Source organism: Anas platyrhynchos, chromosome 5 (genome assembly GCF_047663525.1).
Source record: "Anas platyrhynchos isolate ZD024472 breed Pekin duck chromosome 5, IASCAAS_PekinDuck_T2T, whole genome shotgun sequence".
Taxonomy (NCBI): Eukaryota; Metazoa; Chordata; class Aves; order Anseriformes; family Anatidae; genus Anas; species Anas platyrhynchos.
This window is the reverse complement of record NC_092591.1, coordinates 40,730,001-40,749,503: the sequence shown is the minus strand read 5'-3', so window position 1 is coordinate 40,749,503 and position 19,503 is coordinate 40,730,001. Positions and strand designations below refer to the sequence as shown.

The 19,503-nt window shown below is 46.4% G+C and overlaps 1 protein-coding gene and 1 long non-coding RNA gene across 9 annotated transcripts in view; both read right to left on the bottom strand.

The window, feature by feature from the left end:
* Positions 1-532: 532 nt before the first annotated feature.
* LOC110352661 (uncharacterized) lies at positions 533-10,768 on the bottom strand. Of its 2 annotated transcripts, XR_005266376.2 has the most exons (5): positions 8,855-10,767; positions 6,826-8,456; positions 5,526-5,702; positions 2,780-2,825; positions 533-645 (listed from the first exon to the last, which is right to left on the bottom strand). It is a non-coding gene; the product is annotated as an uncharacterized lncRNA (long non-coding RNA). The 2 variants fall into 2 exon arrangements; XR_005266375.2 differs by lacking the exons at positions 533-645; positions 2,780-2,825 and having other exon boundaries at positions 3,564-5,702; positions 8,855-10,768.
* Positions 10,769-17,338: 6,570 nt separating this feature from the next.
* MEIS2 (Meis homeobox 2) overlaps positions 17,339-19,503 on the bottom strand; it is a 171,265-nt gene continuing 169,100 nt past the window's right edge. For all 7 annotated transcript variants that reach the window (XM_038179511.2, XM_038179514.2, XM_038179515.2 and 4 more), the window contains one exon: positions 17,339-18,857. The gene's annotated coding sequence lies outside the window, so the exon portion shown is untranslated. The remainder of the gene's footprint in view (positions 18,858-19,503) is intronic.

Sequence of the window (19,503 nt, the reverse complement as noted above, 5' to 3'; positions counted from 1 at the left end):
CCATTGACAACAGAGCAAGTCTCAAACTGCTACAATCCCATATTGGGTACTTCAGTTAAAGGATGGGATGAATCCGTGTATATCTGCTGCAGTGCTAGAACGCATAATAAATTTGAAATCCACTTTAAAATCTTGCGAGTATAATATAAATCATATGTCAAATTACATATAGTGTCAGTGATGTGTTTGTGTGGTGGTATGCATACACACGCATGCATGAATGCTTTACATATGATTATACGACAACAACAACCAGAAAAAAAAAAAAAAAAAAAAAAAAAGAATAAAACCCTGGTAATATAGCCTGTGAACCAGTTTTTAGAAAGATGTGGAAATTATTTTTTTTCAGAAGTGAGCTTTATCCTCTTGTACAAAGTGGAATAATACTTCCAAAGCCAATCAAATGCAGTATAGCATTCGTTCTAGATGAGTATGATTCTGTAGTGAGACCATTTTTGACCTGATGGAATGAGAACTAAAAAAAAAAAAAAAAAAAGGAAAAAAAAATTAAATGTGTAGTGGTAATAAGAGAAACTTTACTACTGACCTCTGTAAAGACTTATTGCCAAGATTGCCAAGATTCATATTGTCAGTGACGTCCAGCATCAACAATGCTCACAAGCAGTGGACTCAAAATGAAGTTGTCTGTTTTTGGCAACAAAATATTCTGCATTTAGCAAAGGCATATGTTTCAAACTCAAATGACTTCACTTCAAATTAAAGCAAAAAAATGTTTTGAAGTATAGTCATTTGATAATCATTTGCTTTAAAATAAGCAACATATTTCTATCTAATGGGATCCACATCTCTAACAAGTGAACCAACAGTGTGACAAACAAAAAACAACCTGCTCTTAAATATAATTCCAAAATAAATTACATCTAGTTCTTTTTTTGTTGTTGTTGTGCTCTGTTTTCCTTTTTTGGCCGCCTGTATAACTCCCACAATTTTTTCATTGCTACAATGACAAATGCTATGAGAAAAGACCTGGTCCACTGCCAGAAATCTACTCTAGACTTCAGTATATGTTTCTGCTTTCAAGAGTCAATTGTTTTCCTTCTCTCCCAGGGGCCACTAGCTACCTTATTACCAGAAAGAATGACCCCTTGACAGCGCAATTGAGATCCAGAAACTCAACAAAATTGTAACCCCTCCAGTGGCATCAGAATTCTAATCAACAGCAGAGGGTCTGGAAGACAAATGTACTTGTGTATAAGGCCACCATATTAGAAAGTGGCTTCTCTACTTGCAAAGAAACCTATTTCTATTTTGTTTCTCTTGATATTTTTATTACCCCTTTTCTTGTAACCTTTTCATTGCTAGTGTTCTTAAGGTAGAAGGGTTTTCACAGCATGGGAATTATCTGTACTCTGTTTACACAGTTTGCTGCCTTTTCTTTCACTTGCAATCTATTTTGTGCAGTGTACAACTAGACATGGGAGTCCCCTAGTTATTACTGATTTTTTTTTTCTCTCATTCAGCTTAATCTACTAGCAGAACAATTGTTCCATCAATATGTTTATTGCCATATAAGAAACACAGGTAAGGACTCCAGCCTTGAAACCGCATTGAAAAATGAGCTTGGTATCTTAAGGTGAACTTCATAGAGAGCATACCTTGCACTTGCAAGGACGTGCACCAAAGTGGAGGCATATGATCATATTTCTCAAGTATAATTACTAGCAAAAACATTCAATATATTTGCTGGCTCCTTTTGCATGCCCAAGATTTGAGAATCTAATGTTGTTTCACATAAATACCTTCAGATAAATATACACAAAGATGACTTGGAACACAAGTCCCTGGTCTATCTAGTTGTTATATCTGTACACATGAGGCCTTGCCTCAAAGTCTTGAGGTTTACAGAATGTGTGCAGCCAAACTGGCAAAATGCATTTTGAAAATGTTAGAGAAATCCACGAAAATCTCAGTGTGAGTTAAAAGTTTTCTTGTGATTGCATTACAAGGATTAGCTGATGTTCATTTGAAGGAAAATGTTTAAGAGCAGCCAGTATGTGCCTTAGGCACAAAACAAACAAACAAACGAACAAACAAAAACCAGCAACAACATTCTGCTGAACATGCAGAGGGGAGAAGGGCATGTGAAGGACAAGAAAGCATTAGGGCAAAAAAAGAATCCGTGTTTTTGTTACCTTTCTCAGACAAAAGCATTAGACCCCCTAAGTGATCTCTGGAAGGAGCACTAGTTTGCCATCCTAGCACCTCCAGAGCAGGAGCAGCACAAACAGCAATAATTTTCCCTGCACTGTCCCAGCAACAAAATGTCCTGCTAATGCAGAGAAAGCACTGGGTGCTTGCTTTCCCTGGTGAGACACGTTTGTGCTACAGACAGGCAAGAGGGAGGATGCTGTAAAAAAGGCTCTTCCACCCTGTAAACCAGACTGAGATAGCTCACAGGAGCAGCTGAAGTGATACTTGGATTTTCAGGTCATTGCCATACAGAAGGATCAGAGTGAATGAGCTCTTGCTTTGCAAGCAGTCACACTACAGGGAGAGCTGCTTTGCATGTTTCCTTTGCACCTGCAAATTGAATCTCAGCGTCAAGACTTTAATTAATAACAAAAAGTGGAAAATTGACAATTGAATCTTTTGACACTTTTACCCCAAACTGTATTGACTTATTGTCTTGCATGTTAGGGTCATGTCTTTTTCATTCCTATACAGAAGCCAGAAGCAAGTTACACAGATTGTTACATGTGTAAGTGTTATACGTTAAAAATAATACCTCTAAATAATGCTGTCAAAGTACGAGACCTACCTGACTGATGGAACAGTCTTCTAAAAAAAAGCAGCTCTGAGCTTCCCTTAAAAAGAAAGAAGGAAAATCTAAAGATAACAATGAACAAAAAAGTAGCTGCTTCTGCCAGACCCATCAAGTTAAATGGTTCTTTGTATTGTTCAAAGCATGTACAGTATTGTCTTCTGTGGCAGAGGGTAAAGAGAGGGAACTTTCACAGATGTTTTGATGAGACAACAAATAAAAATAATATTTTGACAGAGAGCTCATCCCATTAAAAAAAAAAAAATCATTTTGCCAGCTCAAACACAAATCCCCTTAACATGAAAAATATTGATGGTGTATGTGGAGCCATCCAGTAATACTTAGAGGAAACGTGCCATTCATAACAGAGCGTGCAGCATGACTAAAGACCCTAAGTGCCTGGCATCATTTGAGCTTAGTTTTAAATACTTATGATAGACATATTTTGGAATACGTTTCCTGAATGTAGTATCAAGGATTTACTTCAGCGTTAGCTGACAGGTTGAACTTATTGGGTTCATCTACCCAATAAATGCAAAAAGGATTAATTTCTAGGTATGTAAAAAGTTTGGCTTTTTTATGCTGGAATTGGGACTTATTTGCTTTCCTGATGAAACATTTACCTCACTCTGCCTCATCAATATTAACCTCACAGATCAACAGATCTTCATATCAACAGAATAGAGAAGTCAATATCTCCTTATTATTATTTAAGTATTTCATTGTCAGTAACTGAGTGAGAACAAACATCTGTGCAGTATAATGGCATGCACTTTAATTTCGCAAGGTTACCATCATGCAAACATTTGACAGAAGAAAGCTAACCCATAGTAAGAATCACACAGTAATACCAGAGTATAAAATGACAACATGTTGAAGGACATTTAAATTGAACAAAACAGAGTGTTTTTTCAGTCCTACTTTTGATATACAAATGTTGGATGTGTTTTACTGTGGCTTCTGACTATGATTGATAGGAGATGCATCAATTTCAAGGTTTGTGAATTTAAGTAAATTGTTGTCAGTGGTATCACTTCTTTTTTTTTGTATTTTTTTTTTCAAATTATCTCCTTACAGAGAATAGAGTATTACAAATTGAGACAGGATATACATAAAGCATCAATTTAGCTTGAATATCCACTTACAATAGCAAAAAGAAAATAGTTGTGATACAGATGTGAGTACATCAGAGTCATTCAGAAAACTCCAGAGTATTTAAAAAACAACACTGATGGTGGTTTGGCTTCTTTTTTTCCTAAAAAGTCCTTAGTATTTCCTTCTGGAAAATACTTTGTTTGCCTTTCCATTCTAAGGATAAACAAAAAATTTAAAAATAAATAAACAAACACAAAGCAGATCTTAGAGATGTCTTTTATCTTTGTCCTCAGAACATAATTCCATTACATTCTACATTAACAAGCAAACAAAACAAACAACAAAACCCAACAACTGTTTCAACTGCTTGCAACTTGTGACAAATTTATTAACCCTTCATGACTTAAAGGCAATGCTTTATTTGACTCAAAAGCCTAAGGAGCTTCCTTTAAAACCGACAGCAATTACATATTGTACAGCCAAGCTTGCTGAAGCTCCAGTACCTTCAGAAATTAGCTGTGTCTGATCTTAAACTAATTTTCCCTAGACCACTTCTTATCTGATGAGGTCTGACTTAGGATCTGGTGAAATGCACAGATACTTTTTATTATGTTTTCCAACTCATGGTCATGACTTGTTTCCACATATATACGTGTTGTGTCTATGTATCTGCATGCCTGTCTATATGCATAAGGCAATGTATATGTTATTTGTGTGTAGTTTTAGTTTTAACATCAGGTTCTATAAATGAATAAAGATATTATCTTCATTTTACTGTTTGCTAAAAGAGGCAACATGGAATGGATTCTGTAAATCTAACTATACATGTTGCTGATTAAAAGCTGATGGTAACAGTTAATATACAAGGGGACAGACTAGTTTTTCTTCTAACATTTTTTTCAGAGGAAAAAAAAATGAAAATTAGACAGAAAAGAGCATTTCCAGATGTGACTGTATGGGGCTTGATTTGAAGCACTTTTGTTATCTCCTTAATAATGCATGTAAGAATGTTCATGTGAAACGTTATGTTAAAACTCAGTCGTAGTAGATATTTGTGCTTATGAATTGATTCCTTATCTATATTTTATGGAGAAATAGCTCGGCACTGGATTACAGCACATTATTTTCCAAACTCCTTATTAGACTCTGCATCTCTCTCTACTGTGCCTCCAGGCTTAAATTAAAAACAAAACTTAAGTAAAATTTAAAGAGACAACATTCAAAAAGTTATTTTTTACAAAGCTTCTGAAAGTTTATAATTATTTTTGTCCCTAATAGGCTTGCCTTTGAAATAATTTGATGGCTAGGTTTATAAATCCACTTGGAAGGATCCAGCATCCCATAACCATTAATAGGAGTATATATCACAAAAAATGATTTTACATATAAATAATGGTATACAGGATTTGGCTTAAATTGTCTGACTTCATTTGATTTTTTTTCCCCTCTAAGATCATTTGGAGGGAGGCAGGAAGATCAAATTGAACACAATTTGGAAATGAAACTTGGATAATTGAGCTAAGTAGGTTGAACTTGTCAGTCACCTGTGACCTCCTCCTAGTTGCACATCACTTCAAATACCCAAAAGGAAAGGCCTGTGTAGAGTTGGAGAACGCACCCAGAGCAAGCAGGGCTTCACTCTGCTTACCACATTAGGAGGTAACCTGCTTGCTGCATTTCTGTTTAAGATGGAGGGACCCAAGCACAGTGCCTTGAGAAGGTGCTCAGACATCTGATGCGGTCATGGGTCTCGGTGGAGGAGAGCAGGATGGGTGCTGCAGGACAGCCCCATGCAGGGTGCTCTGGGATCAAAACTGCAGTGGACCTGCAAGAGATGACAAAGTGAAGCCTGGCAAGTAAACCAGAGCCCAATGGGGGTAGGGTCTCCATTAGAGACTCCTGCACCTGAAAGTTTGCAGTCTTCCCTATGTGTGAACCCAACAGCTCACTGCTCATTTCGGAGCGCTTATTCAAAACACCTTGGCAGCTGAGCCCTTCGTGCTTTCAGGATAATTATTTCTAATCGTGATTGGCAATAATAGTAATTGCCATATTCAGCTAGTGCCCAGCTGTAACGATTTTTTTTATTATTATTATCATTATTTGGGTTAACAATCGGCACTGACAACAACGTCTCCCTCCCCCAGCCCCACGGACGAGGGGCCGGCATCGCTCCGCTGCAGCCGCCCTGGGGGGGACTCCCCCACCCCGCCGGGCCCTGTCCCGCGTGGGCGCCCACGGGGAGGGCGAACCGGGCTGTACCGGGCCGCTGAGGGGCTGCGGCCCCATCGGCCTCCCCGGAAAAGCCTCATCCTAAAACTGCGGGCCGGCGGCGCGTCTCTCGCCTGTGAATCTTGGCGGGTTTGTTTGTTTTAGCTGAAACCGCCCCAAAGGCTCCGTGCTGACGCTGGTGAGGAGGGGAGCGGGGGCGAGGAGGGGCCGGCGGCGCTGACAGCTTGCCCGGGGCGTGGGGGGTGGCGATCGCCCCCCGGCCGCTGCGCCCCGCCGGGAAAGGGCCCCCCGCTGACCGCCCCCGTGCCCTTCCTCCTCCTCCTCCTCCTCCTCCTCCTCCCCCCGCCCCCGCCCGGCTGCAGGGTCGCACAGCACCGTGACGGCACCGCTGACTGTACAAGCGAGCCCAGCGCCTCTGCCGCCCGCTGAACTTACTTTGGTGGCTGTTTTGGGGTCTGCACAAGTTTGGTGCTGGGCATTGACGACCCCCCCCCCCCCAGTACCGCCCCCCGCCCGTGATCCCGCCATGCTGCGGGACAGCCTCTGCGAGCACCGCCCCCTAACCCAGCCTAACCCTAACCCCAACCCCAACCCTCCGCCCCAGCCCTGGGGGGTAGGTTTGGGGCCGGAGGGGCCCCCGTGGGGATGCTGCTCCCTGACGTCAGGCGCCCGCTCCCCCTTTTGTTCGGTTACAAAGAGTTGGAGCAGCGGCTTACCTGCTCTGGGGGCTGCGCCAGGGAAAGGGGAGGCGGGCAGGCGAATTCAGCCCCGTCCTTCTCCCTCGGATCTGTGATCGCAACACCTAAATTAATTACAGCAGCAGCCGGGAAAGCGGCTCGCAGCCTCCTCAGTCCCGTGTTTTGCTGCCTAGAATGCAGGAAAAGCAAAGTTTCCTTGGAGCCTGGATGTACCGGAGCTGCGTTAGCAAAGCTCGGTGTTTCTTGCTACGACCCATTGACGTAAATACATTGGCAAATATCATTATTCCTCCAGCAGTCTTTTTTATATCTTTTCCTGTGCATCTCGTTCACGGCCATTCTCGTGTTGCGCATGCAGCTGCACATTAACCCAGCAAAACAACTGCGCTACAGCGGGTTACTCGCAGCAGACATTTATTCTTCCTCTCCTGATTCTACGGAGTTATTAAAAAGTAATGGGTGCCAAACAAATCGAGGGATAGTTCCTAATTGAGGAGGAAAAATTGAACAGTCACCGTTTTGCACAGTTCGTGGGCCACCCCGCGCCCAGGTCCCACGCGTTTTTCCCTCGGGGGCGCGCACACACGGGCACGCTCGTCCTCGCACCTCTGGGGCGGCTGGCTCCTTATTTCTCACGGAGCTTAAAGAACAACTCGCAACTGAAGACAAATGAACTGACAGGAAAATTTATCACTTTTTTTTCCACTTTAATTTCTTCACGTGCCCTAATGAAACGCCAAGCCCTTGGCGAGGGAGGCAATTAAACCGCCCGGCGCAGGGCGTCCTGAGTTCCCCAGCCCACCGCACGCTTTCTGGGGCTGAAGTTTTCCAGCGGTAAACCGGGGTTTTATTGGGGTGTGCGCTTATGATCTCACACCCGCGGAGATCCACCGGATCCCCACGGCGTGCCGTGTGTTTTGCAGCCCCCCGGCCCCTGAGCTGTGCGCAGCCATCCTTGCCGTGCCCCCTCCGTGCCGGTGCGCGCCCCGTAATTCTTCACAACGAAATTGCTTCCCCTCGGCTTCCCAGGTTTTAATTTAGCGGAGGACTGATTAGCTGTGGCTTTAAAAGGGCCAGGTCTGCGCTAGCTCGCGGCGTCACCTCTCACCTCTCACCTCCCCTCAGCCCTGGGCTGGGGTCACTGCGGGGCCACGACGGGGGAGCGGGCAGCGCGGCCCCGGCGGCGCCTACCTGCGCGCCCCGCGCAGCACCCGCACAGTGCCGCCCCCGGTAGGAGCGCGCCCCCGGGGCCGGGGGAAGCGCCGCCCGCTCGCCCCCGCCACCAGCAACCCGCAGCTGAAACGGGTGGTGGCCGGTGACGCGGGGAGATGCAGCTCCGCTAGGCGAAAATAAGGGGTTAGGAGATTCTAGGTGGCATCCTCCTGTCCTAAAGCCGCCCCTTCTCCCTCTCGGGGGAAGGGGGGGGGAGGGAGGAAGGGCTGGCCGGGGTGCATCGCGCCGATAAAGGCTTCGTGTAAACTTTTGCGTTTGGAGGCAACAACTTCAAAAAGCTGCGTCTGATTGGGTTCAGCCGCGGGTACCCAGATCGCATCGATTTGCGGATTCATTGAAGGTGTCAAGAGCCGTTGGTAGCGTTTCTGGTCCAGTGTCCCTAAATCAGCAGCTTCTCCCTTCTCTGCCACCAAATCCTGGAATTAGTTTAACAACAACAACAACAACAAATTATTTTTCAGCTGTAAAAATTCATTTCAAAGAGGGGTGATGTGATAAGAGTAGAGGTTACAACAAAAATAACAGAGCGCTTCTGAACAGACTTCACTTTGAGTAAATGTTTCGAGTATGTCGGATGATCCCCATTAGAATGATGATATAGGCTTTATTCTGACGGTTATGGAAGAAAAATAAATCAAACAATGCATACGAAAATATCAGGAAAAAAAAAAGGCTAAAAATGAATTTATTTTCGGAAATTAACAATAAAAGGAGTAAGTTCGTTTTTAATAGTTTCGATCTTTATCAAACGATCGATGTAGATAAAGGCAAATAGAGAATATTCAGGAAAATGCAATTAATTTTAAGAAGTTACCTTTCCTTGAATGTACCGGTGCTCTAACAGAGCTGGTGCGGAGCCATTGCTTTGTTTATTTTTCTAATGTCTACCCAAATTCCAGCAATCCACAGAGTAGTAACAGCTTTTTCCATGTGTTTATCATCGAGGTTGCAACAGGATTCGCCTCAATTGTTCTGCCTTTCTTGTGTTTTCCTTTCTTCCTTTTCTGCATTTCCCAGCTACATTTGCTTTGGTTGCAAAAATAAACAGCGGAGTTTTTAACAGCAATTTGAGATGATAATGGTTACTGATCCCATTCTTTCCATCATAATCTTCAAGTGGTTTAAGATTAATGATAGGAGGTGTTTTAGTAAGGAGTGTGGGTTCTCTTCTCCAAAGACCATCGCTATGATAATTTACTTAAGATGTTGACAAGACTGTCAGTAAGGCTAATTTTTTATTAAGCTGCGCTGTAGCAACTGTAGTAAGCATTTGTTGTTGTTATTTAAGCACACCGTATTTCTGAATGCCTTCCTATAAATATTGTTATTTGCTCTCTGCCTGATGGATTTGCAATCGGGATGATTCCCCTCGCCTTTGTTTCAAGAAAGGTGTCTTCTGCTATTCTGATAAATATTCCCCTCCACCCTCCCCCACACGCACATTTTTAAAAGAAAATAAAATTGAGCAACTACTGTCTCGATCCAGCAAGCCAGATCCGCAAAGCTTTGTTTTGGCCGGGCTCTGTCTAGGCACAGCCCTGACCCAACGCAACTCGGCTCAGGTTTGCGCGGCGGTGTTCTGCTTTTGTTTTTATTTTTCCGATGGGCAAAATAATCACGCCAACTATAAGTATTTAACTGGAGCACCTCAGCGCGCAAAGAGGCTCGGGTGCCTCTTTAAACGCGGACGACTTATGATTTTTTTTTCTTTTAATATATATTTTTGTGGATTCCGAGCGGAGTTGTGCTTTTGTTACTCTCCCCACCACCCCCGCCGGACCGCGTCCTCCTCGCCGGGGACCAACGGGGGTCCGGAGGGCGCCGGACCGGGGTCTCCCCTGCAGCCGCATCCCCCTCCTGTCCCCGGAGCTCCCCGGCCGGCAGCGGGGGGGGGGGCGGCCGGTGCCGCGCTGAGGAGCTGCGGGTGCTCGCTCCAGGGGCGAGGAAGGTACGGGGCAGGCGCTTGTCGCTGCGGGGACACGTCTGGGATGCAACCTCGCGGCAGATCGGTTGGTTTCACCCTTCTGCCGTGTTTTCCATAAACACAGAACCGTAGGCTTGCTTACCTATAAATTACCGGCACCATGTGACACTCGTTTTGCCCTGCTTTATTGCCTTTTTCGCTCCCCTCACCCCGGTTGCTGGCCCTATGCATGCCTGGCGCGCAGCGGGGCCGGGCGGGTGCCGGGCAGCCATGGCGGGGACCCCGGGCACGGCTGGGGTTGGGGATGCGGCTGGGGATGCCCGGCGCCCTGCCGGGACCCTGCCCGGGGGACTCCGCGGAGGGGCGAGGAGGGGGGCAAATGGCAGGGACTGCGAAAGCGCCTTGACCCCTGTTATCAGCGCCCACTCTTTTCCCCGTCGGTGCTCTTTAAAATGGAATGAGATAATTAAAATAAAATAAAATAAAATAAAATAAAATAAAATAAAATAAAATAAAATAAAATAAAATAAAATAAAATAAAATAAAATAAAATAAAATAAAATAAAATAAAATAAAATAATAAAATAAAAGACACGCGGCAAAAAGTCTCCCCCAGCCCCACGAAGCCGGCTGCGGAGCGAAGGGCAAGGGGCCGGGAGCGCGCTCCCTCGCCAGGCTGGCGATGCGCGCTCCCGGCGCCATGCATGGCCTCGCTTTCCCCCCCCACACACACACCCGGCGCGTAACCGAGCGGCCGGCGCGACCGGAGGCTGCGCGGCGCAGCCGGCAGGGGGCGCTCCGACGTTGCGCCTGGGAGCCCGCGCCGCGTGCCCGCCGCGCCCGCGTTCCCGCAGGGGCGCAGGGCCGCACCCGCAGCCGCGCTCCGCGGCGCCCCCCAGTCCTTAACCCCCTCCCCCGCACCCTCTCCCTCCGCCGCGCTCCCTGTGCCCGCAGCCCCGGGCGGGCGCCGCGCAAGGTGCGCGCATGGCGGGGGCCCGGCCGTGGCTGCGCGGAGAGCACCCACACCCCCCTCCACGGCCGCCCTTCTGTGTGTACCGTGCATTATGCAACTTATTAAATACGGCGAGAAATTGTCAACATTTTTTTCGCCTGTTAGTTCCGCTGATCCGGGCAGGATTTATTTTCAGATCTCAGGTCCCGGAGCTATAATGCGTGATTTCTTTGCCTTAAATAAAATTGGTCAAATGTTGACAACCTTTAAGCCAATCTAACACTCGAGATTACTGATGGGAAACTAATGAGAAAATATCAGATCGTCCGGCCTGGGGGCTCCTAATTAAATCTTAGCTGATTGAAAAATAAAAGCGGGTTCGGGGGCGTGGGGGAGGAGGGAAGAAGCTCCGGGCTGAACTTTAGCTCTCGTTTTGCGTTGTGTTCCCCCAGCCCTCCCCTCCCTCCTGGCTGCCCCCTCCCTCCCGAAAAGCCGCTCCGGTTCTTTACAGGGATCCGAGCGCGGCTATCGGTCCTTGCCCGGTAAATATTAAGGCCTTTAAGCAACGCGATTTAACTAATTAGAAAATTTACATCATTAAGTCTCAGGGAGAGAAAAAAGGAGAAACAAATCTGTCAGTCATTTTAAAAGAGACAGGTCCTATTGAAGTGTGAAGAAATCGGCTCTAATTCAAAAAGGCAATCGGGCAGAAAAAGCCCTCAACATTACCCTGCTAGTTATTAATCAGAAGGGGGTTCCCCCCCTCTCCTTCTCTGTAATGGCAAGAGCTGAAGCACATCGTTAGTTTCCCCCGACACTGCCGCGCGGCTCCCATTCAGTTTTTTTTGCCGCTCGCCCCTGCCCCACGCTAAGGGCGAGCACCCGGCCATCCGAGGCTCAGCCACCTGGACGCGGGGCCGCGCTGGGGACCCAGCTCCGCACCAAGCTGGGGCCCCGCATCCCGCAGCGTCTGCCGTGCGCGCTCCGTGGCCCCGTGGGAGCGGGCTCCGACAGGGATGGGACGGGACGGGACGGGACGGGACGGGACGGGACGGGACGAGACGGGACGGGACGGGATGGAAAAGCCCGGAGCTGGCGTTGCCCGGGGGCCGCCAGCGGCAGCACCGGACTGGGGAGCCCCCAGCTGCTCGGGGGCTCCGGGAGGGGAAGGAGCGAAGGGGCTCGGCCCGCCCGCCAGCCACCGTTGTTGCATCTCCCTGGCTCGCCCTCCCTTTCTCCCTCCCTCCCCCCCTTCAAACACCCTCTGTAATGCCCCCCTTCCAACTGGGCGCTGAGGACTGTGGCATAAATAATAAATACATCCTACTCTGCGCTTTCTCTCTCCTAATCTCGAAGAATCTGACAGTCACTTTAATCAAAGGAGTTTGCACTGTTTCTTCATGGAGCTAATTTAAGGAATTTTAAACGCGCTTCAGACAAAACCAGGCGATAGGGGCCTATTTCTGGTCCCACGGCCCGGGAACGAACTCTCCTGCGGCTCGAGGAGTTAACCCCCTGTAAGTGGGTTCAGAATCAGCCCCCTAGTGTGTTTTACCTGGCAGGAACCTGTAAAGACAAAATGTTCTGGCCAATGAAAAAAAAAAAAAAAAAAAAAAAAAAAAACAACAACTCTGCCAGCCTGATTCCGGCTCCCATTTACTTCCAACTGTTAACTTGTAGTCCCCTCTGTAAGTAGGTTCTCCCAGACACGTAAAGGTCTTCGCCAGCACAGACACATGCCTTCATTAGCGCGCCGCGTGCTCGCAGGCAGAGCCGTGCAGTGCCCGCGCAGGCGGCTTCTTGCAGCCGGCGGGCAGCGGCCGAGCATCGGGGGCGGACCGAGCCCCCGGAGCCGGGGGGCCGGTCAGCAGCAAGCAGTGCTGGGGGGCGCACAGCCCGGCTGCCCCCGCCCCCTCGGCATCGCTCTGCCTTGCGGCTGGTCGGAATGAGCCGAGTTTTGTGAAGAAGGCCCTTTCGAGAGAGAAACAAAACCAGCGACAAGCTCTTCTTTCCCCCAAACCCAAAGTGAATATCAACCTGTCCGCTCGCCGGGCTTCGCAGCTCGGAGGCATTATAATAAAATTTACGGCGTCCTTAACAACTGCCAAGTAAAAGCATTAAAATCCCCTTTAATTGAGAAAACATTGATTTTTAACTCTGGAAAGAACGCAACCGTAATTTAATTGCAAACTTTCACCGATATAGCAGCATCTTAGGGAGGCAACATTCCGTCTTTAATAGACCTACTTTATGAAGTGATAAAAACAAAGAAAACCTGACAAATAGACAGTTGCGACAGTGAAAGAAAAGTTATTTGCCTTCCCCTCTCCCTCTTCGCAGCCCCAGAATATCGTGCTCCCCCCGGCACCCCTCCCCAGGAACTAAACAAGTAGAAAAGCAGAGGCTTGGGGAGCCAGGGAGAAGCCGCAGTTCATATTCTAAACTTCGCCTTTAACATGCGAAGAATGATACCAAGCGATTTAGGGAAACGTTTTTCAGAAAACGGTAGCCTCTTTTTAAAAGGATCGGGTGAATTTTCCTTACTTTCCCTCGTCCGTTAAAATAATAATAATAATAATAATTGCTAAAGGGAAAGGAAAGGAAAGGAAAGGAAAGGAAAGGAAAGGAAAGGAAAGGAAAGGAAAGGAAAGGAAAGGAAAGGAAAGGAAAGGAAAGGAAAGGAAAGGAAAGGAAAGGAAAGGAAAGGAAAGGAAAGGAAAGGAAAGGAAAGGAAAGGAAAGGAAAGGAAAGGAAAGGAAAGGAAAGGAAAGGAAAGGAAAGGAAAGGAAAGGAAAGGAAAGGGAAATCCCACCCTCGCTTTGTATCTTATTTCTGTATCGGTTTTTGGTATTATAGGAGAGTAAAGAAGTTTTTGTTTGGTGGTTTTTCATTGATCAGTCACTCTGAGCTAATGTAATTATCCTCATCAATAGAAGGCTGCAGAGAGAATCATTATGTGGGTGACATTGATAAATGATCACCCAAGAGCTGCCTTTTCTCTTGGGCACCCCCACATATGACCCTCCCACATACACAAGGTAGCCATAGAAACACCTTGAGATCCTCAAACACGGCTGCAAATGGGAGAATACAGAAAAAGCGAGAGAAACACAACTTCACACACTTTCTGTCCCTGCCGACGCCCCCTTCCCATAGCACGGAGCCACCGAGCAGGGCTCGCTCTGCGCCCCTGCCCCGCAGGCGCCGAACTCCGGCCCCTCTCACCCCCGCGACATCACACCGAGCGGGAGCTGTGTGTGTGCCGTGGGGCTTGCTTCCCCCCCCCCCCCCCCTTTTTTTTTTTTTTCATTTTCTAGGAGGGTTAAATAACGGAGCCGCACGCACCGTGTGGCTGCACGGCTTGCTCCCTACGCTCCAGTTCGAAAGTCGTTCGTAGAGATGCGCAGCTGCAGCGCCTGTCACCTCCCCAGAAATGCGGCTCTGGGAAAATGGTTAAACCCGAATTATTTGTAGCGATTTTTTAGTCACAGGGCTGTACGGGAAGGTTCTGTGTTTCCTGCTAAGGTAAAGGTTAATGCATTTTTCCGGCCGCAGACCCCCTTTTATATAAGCAAATTCTAAAATATTGAGAGCAGTAATTGATTCATAATGATCCATAAATCGATGCGAGGAAGGGGCCGAGGGTGTTTATTTATTTTATTCCTAAAGCTGCAAGTAAAGTAGCTCTGACATCGTGTGGGGATGAAGGGGAGGAGTTGTTTAGCTGTGCGGGGTCATCCATCATCACTGTCGCGGGGACTCTGCCCAGAGCAGCGACCTCCCTTCTGTCTCTCTTTCTCGCCACCAAAACTATTAATATTAAAATCCGCCTTCAAACCTTTCCCCCGCCAGTCTCGAATCTCGCACGGTTCTCCTCGGCTCAAAGGCGCTGGGCTTCGCCAGCCTGGCAGCCGATAGCCCTCGTTCGGCGCCGCTGGGGTTCGCCCCCCGCTTCCCCCAGCAATAGGGACAAGGACAGGAGCACCAAGTGCCGGCCCAAGCCTCGGCAGCCGTCCCCGCTCCCCAGGCGGCCTCCCCCGGCCTGTCGGAGCCCACCGCTCCCTCCCCGGTGAAGCGGCCGCGGCGGCGGGGGGGATTCCGCCCGCCCTCCCCCGGCAGGAGCAGCGGGTGCGGGCCGGCCCCGCTCCGGGCCCCCAAACCCCTCCGTGCCCCGGGGGCTGCGAGGCCGAGGGGCAGCGCCGCACGGAGAGCGGGGGCCGGCGCGTCCCGGCTGCTGGGTGCCCCCGCCGCATCCCGTGCCCGGCCCCCTCCCCGGCCCCGGCCCTCGCAAACCTGGTCGGGGGCAGTTTGCTCGCTCGCTCTGCCGCCGGGAGGGAAAGTGGGGGGGGGGACAGCGCTTGGCTCCCCCGGCATCGCCTCTTCGGCCCCGCAGCGGCCGCTCGCCGCGGCGGGCAGGACTGGGGGCGGCTGCGCGGGCGGAGGTGCGCTTCCCTCCTCTCTTCGCGTTAACCGCAGCGAAATCTGGAAGAAAAACCCCTCGTTTGCGGTGACTGCAACCCCCCGGCCCAGACCCGCTCAGGGAAAATGGAGTTTGGGATTATAAACATGTGTGTGTGTAAACAAAAGGTGTTTCTTCTGTTACCCTTCGTTTCCCATAGCATAAGCAATTTTTATTCAGACTAGAGTATTTTCTTTAACACTATACCGCTGTCAAAACATTATTCCCGTTTTGGTTGATTTTGACAGCTGAGCAGTTTTTAAAAATACCAAAATCGGAACCTTCCGTGCTAAACAGTAAATCTCAGATGGAGAAATCTCTGCGCGTTATTGTACCTTGGATCGCAGCAGCACGTCTCACGGTGAGCACAGCCCAAAAGGGGAAGAAAACGAGAAAGAAAATAAAGGACAACACAGCAACATCAACGTTTAGTTCAACATAAACCCAACAATCTACTACGGATAAATCGTTCCCTGTCCTTCTACCTGGGCGAGGACGTTTTCTGGCATTTCTCCTAAAACTGTGAAGAAAAGATCTGCAAGAAAATAAAGTCCTGATTAAAAACATAGCCTCCCTCTTAACGTGCTGACACAACAAACCTTGCCTTCTTATTTCCCGCATCCACAGTGACCAGAATGTGAAAACTGGGACCCAGGGCATGCTCTTCTTTCGGGACTTAGGGGTCGACGTGATTTTAACCGGGACAGAGACTATCCAAGCCTAGTGTAGAATTACCATTCTTTACATTTCATACGGGTGCCCTAAAATGACGCCCACAAAGCAGGACCCGACTGCTAAATAAATCCTCACACCCATTCCACTGGCATCCTCCCTTCTGTTGCCAGCAGCGTGGGTCCATTTACTCAGCTCAGAAATTAAACATTAACACCGAGGCTGAACCTCTCGCGGCATTCTGGCGGCAAAAGTTGTCAGCCCAAGTTTTTAATAACATGCCAGCCATTTGGAACGAGGAGGAGGACAGCGGAGAAGGGTCACAAATCTACAAATGGTTAAAGAAGTAACACTGGCTTCCTAGAAAGTTAATTCCAACCCCTTTCCCACTCCCCTCCGCCCGAAATAAAGGCAAAGCCTTTCCTTGCTCCTTGGGCCCCATCCTGCTCCCGCTGACTGAGCAGTGCCACCAAGCTCTGGGAAAGCAGGCTGTCTTTCTAGCAGTGACAATCCCCCCCTCCTCCCTCCAACTCAAACTCTCCTTCACTTTCTTCCAAATGCCACAGGCTTTCGTTTAAGTAAAACCAACCCTCGCCCAGGATTCTGCACCAGCTATTTATATTCAAAATGTCAAATTAACATTTTCCCTCATTAGCTGAGGGTCTCTATTCCCCCCCCCCCCTTTTTTTTTTTTTTTTTTTTTTTTTTAACAAATGAAGAAAAGAAAAGCAATAAAACCATCTCAAAAGCTACATTGTGCAATCCTCACACAGGTAAAACTCTCGTTAAAGTCAAAGCTGCTTTGCTCTTCCTGAAACTTCCGAACCTACGCCTGGGTTACAGCCATTCTTCAGTGCCGAGCTAAGTAGCTGGAGTTAAGGACGGCAGTGGCTGTGCATGCACATGCACTTACACATACATAGACACGTACACGTACACTTAACACACATGGCTTACTGGTCTTGCACATGGGCCTTCACAACTCACACAGAGCTTCTATGTTATTAGCAGATAGTACAGACATTAGACACAGCTCTCTGAAATACAAGCTGGTGAGAAAATAGTTTGAGTTTTGTTTAGTCTGGTATGAAAATAATATCGATAATCAGCAGAAATATATAATTTCAGATGTTCTTTCACCCAATTATTCTATTAATGCTGATGACAGGCTTGTTTCTGATTTTTCCAACCTTTCTTTTCAATGCTCATGAAGAAATATATTTGAGACATCTCTCCCAATAACTTCAGTCTCGATTAAGCATGATTAAAAACACAAAAGCCTAACAAAAAATCAAAAATGAAATATTTATTACCGCATTTTGTGACTTAACACCTTTTTTTTTTTTTTTTTTTTTTTTTTTTTTTTTTTAAAACATAACGTCACAGTCCTCATACAAGTATTTTAATGTAAATTTTGACAAAGCTTAAAGGTAACAGCATTTTCTTCTAGTGAGGAACACGTGCTGAGAAAGGAAGAATTCATGGACATACAATACCAATTCCACAGCAGATCTGATACTAGCAAAAACATTCTTTTTTTTTTTTTCAATTGAGGTAAACACATAGAATATCTAACATGAAACAATTAATAGACCGAACTCTGTACGAAGTTTGTTACAGTATTCTCTTGCTTTTTTTTCCCAAGCTTTGAGTTCATGATAAAGTTCTAGGTTTGGTGCAAAGACCGTTAGTAACTTCTTTCATTGAGGAAAGCTGCCCAACTTTTAGTTATGTTTTGTCCAAAGCCAAGGCTCAGAACTACTGGAAGAAGCTCCTGCTCTGTCTGTTTTGTCTTTTAAATCTTCACCTGCAAGCTCTTTGAAGAAGAGTCCAAAAAAAAAAAAAAAAAAAAAGACGGGAGGAATGGGGAGAGAATGGGGAGAGACTTAATGAAGCACAAACTATAAAGATCTGTTTGAAACTAAAGGACACATTTTATGAAGGAACAAAACGAGGGAATGGCAAGGCCTTCTTGGAACAGTCTTCTGAGTGATGAGAGACCCAGCAAGACTTTGCGTCTTCATCTCCAGGGTAGTTCTTTTCTCACTGGCCAAAACAGGTCTTTCAAGGTCTTTCATGGATAGTGACTTCACTGCTGAACCAAAACAGTCATTCTTTTGGGAACAACACACATAGTGTGGAAAACAAGGATTTTTTTTTCTTCTAAAACTATTTGAGGCAACATAACGGAGTGATCAACAGAAATGTACAAGTTAACTTAGTTCCTATGTTTATACTACAGTAGTTATAACTCTTGGAGTCTTTTTTTCTTTTCTTTTTTTTTTTTTTTTTTTTTTTTCCAGAGGATCTGTACATGGACATATTCATTTCAGTGAGCCCATGGTTTCACATTTGTGTTCTTGTTTCATTGGTCCTCTGTTGTTGATGAAAAATGACAAAAAGTAAAAAATAATCACAGCTGTCTGGAATTTCGTATTAAGTGTCAACATCTGGTCAAAGTTCAAAAGTCTTAAAATAGTTTTTGTTTTGTTTTGTTTTGTTTTTCCCTTGAGTTCCCTTCTACTACTGGGCATGAATGTCCATAACCTGTCCACCAACACTGGGGTCTACAGAATTTAACATTGTGGGGCTCTGTGCTGACATGGTCATTCCAGGGTGGGTAGGGGGTCCTCCGTGCATCATCATGGCTGGGTGATGGGGGTGACTTGGCAAAAATGAATGGATTGGGGGTCCATGTCTTAATTGAGAAGGGTGTGGGGTCATCTGGGGAGGAGTGTAACTTGGCTGTGCCATACTCATACCCATAGGACCACCCTGAGATACGTAGTCCCCTGGCATGCCTTGCAAACCTAGACAAAAAAGGGGGAAAAAAAAGCAGGTCAGATTCCTCAACGTTTTTACAATTTACCCATCTAAAATGAACAGGAAAAACAACAGACACTGCAAATCTTCCGTCTAAAATTAGCTGCAGATTCTTGCCAATGTTTGCAGACATTCAAATTCTAGTTTGCATTTAATTTGATCATTCAGCAGGATAATGCACATAACAGAACTAAATATTGAGCACAACTGAGTATCACAAAATGTAAGTGTACTTTAAAAAAAAAACTAGTGGGTGAATTCTTATAATAAATTTTACAAAGATGCTGGCTATATGTAAAGACTTGTCAATTGAACATAAATATCTGATCTGCTTCTCTTTGGTATTTTAAAAATGTAAAAGACTATATCCTGTCTGGGTTTTGCCTAAGCAGTATCAATGTAAATTCTACACACAGATCAATGGACCAAACTGCATAAATGAACAAAACTGAGATACCAACAAAAGTCCTGATCTTTGAAGTGCTAAGCAACTCCTGAAAGATGCTGAATGCCTTCAACGCTCAGTTAAGTCAATGGGGTATGCTGCTGCTCAGTACCTTAAAGGTTTAGCCCTAAAAGTACATGTCATGTTTTTCTCCTAGAACAAATCTTAAAATCCTATTATATCATTAC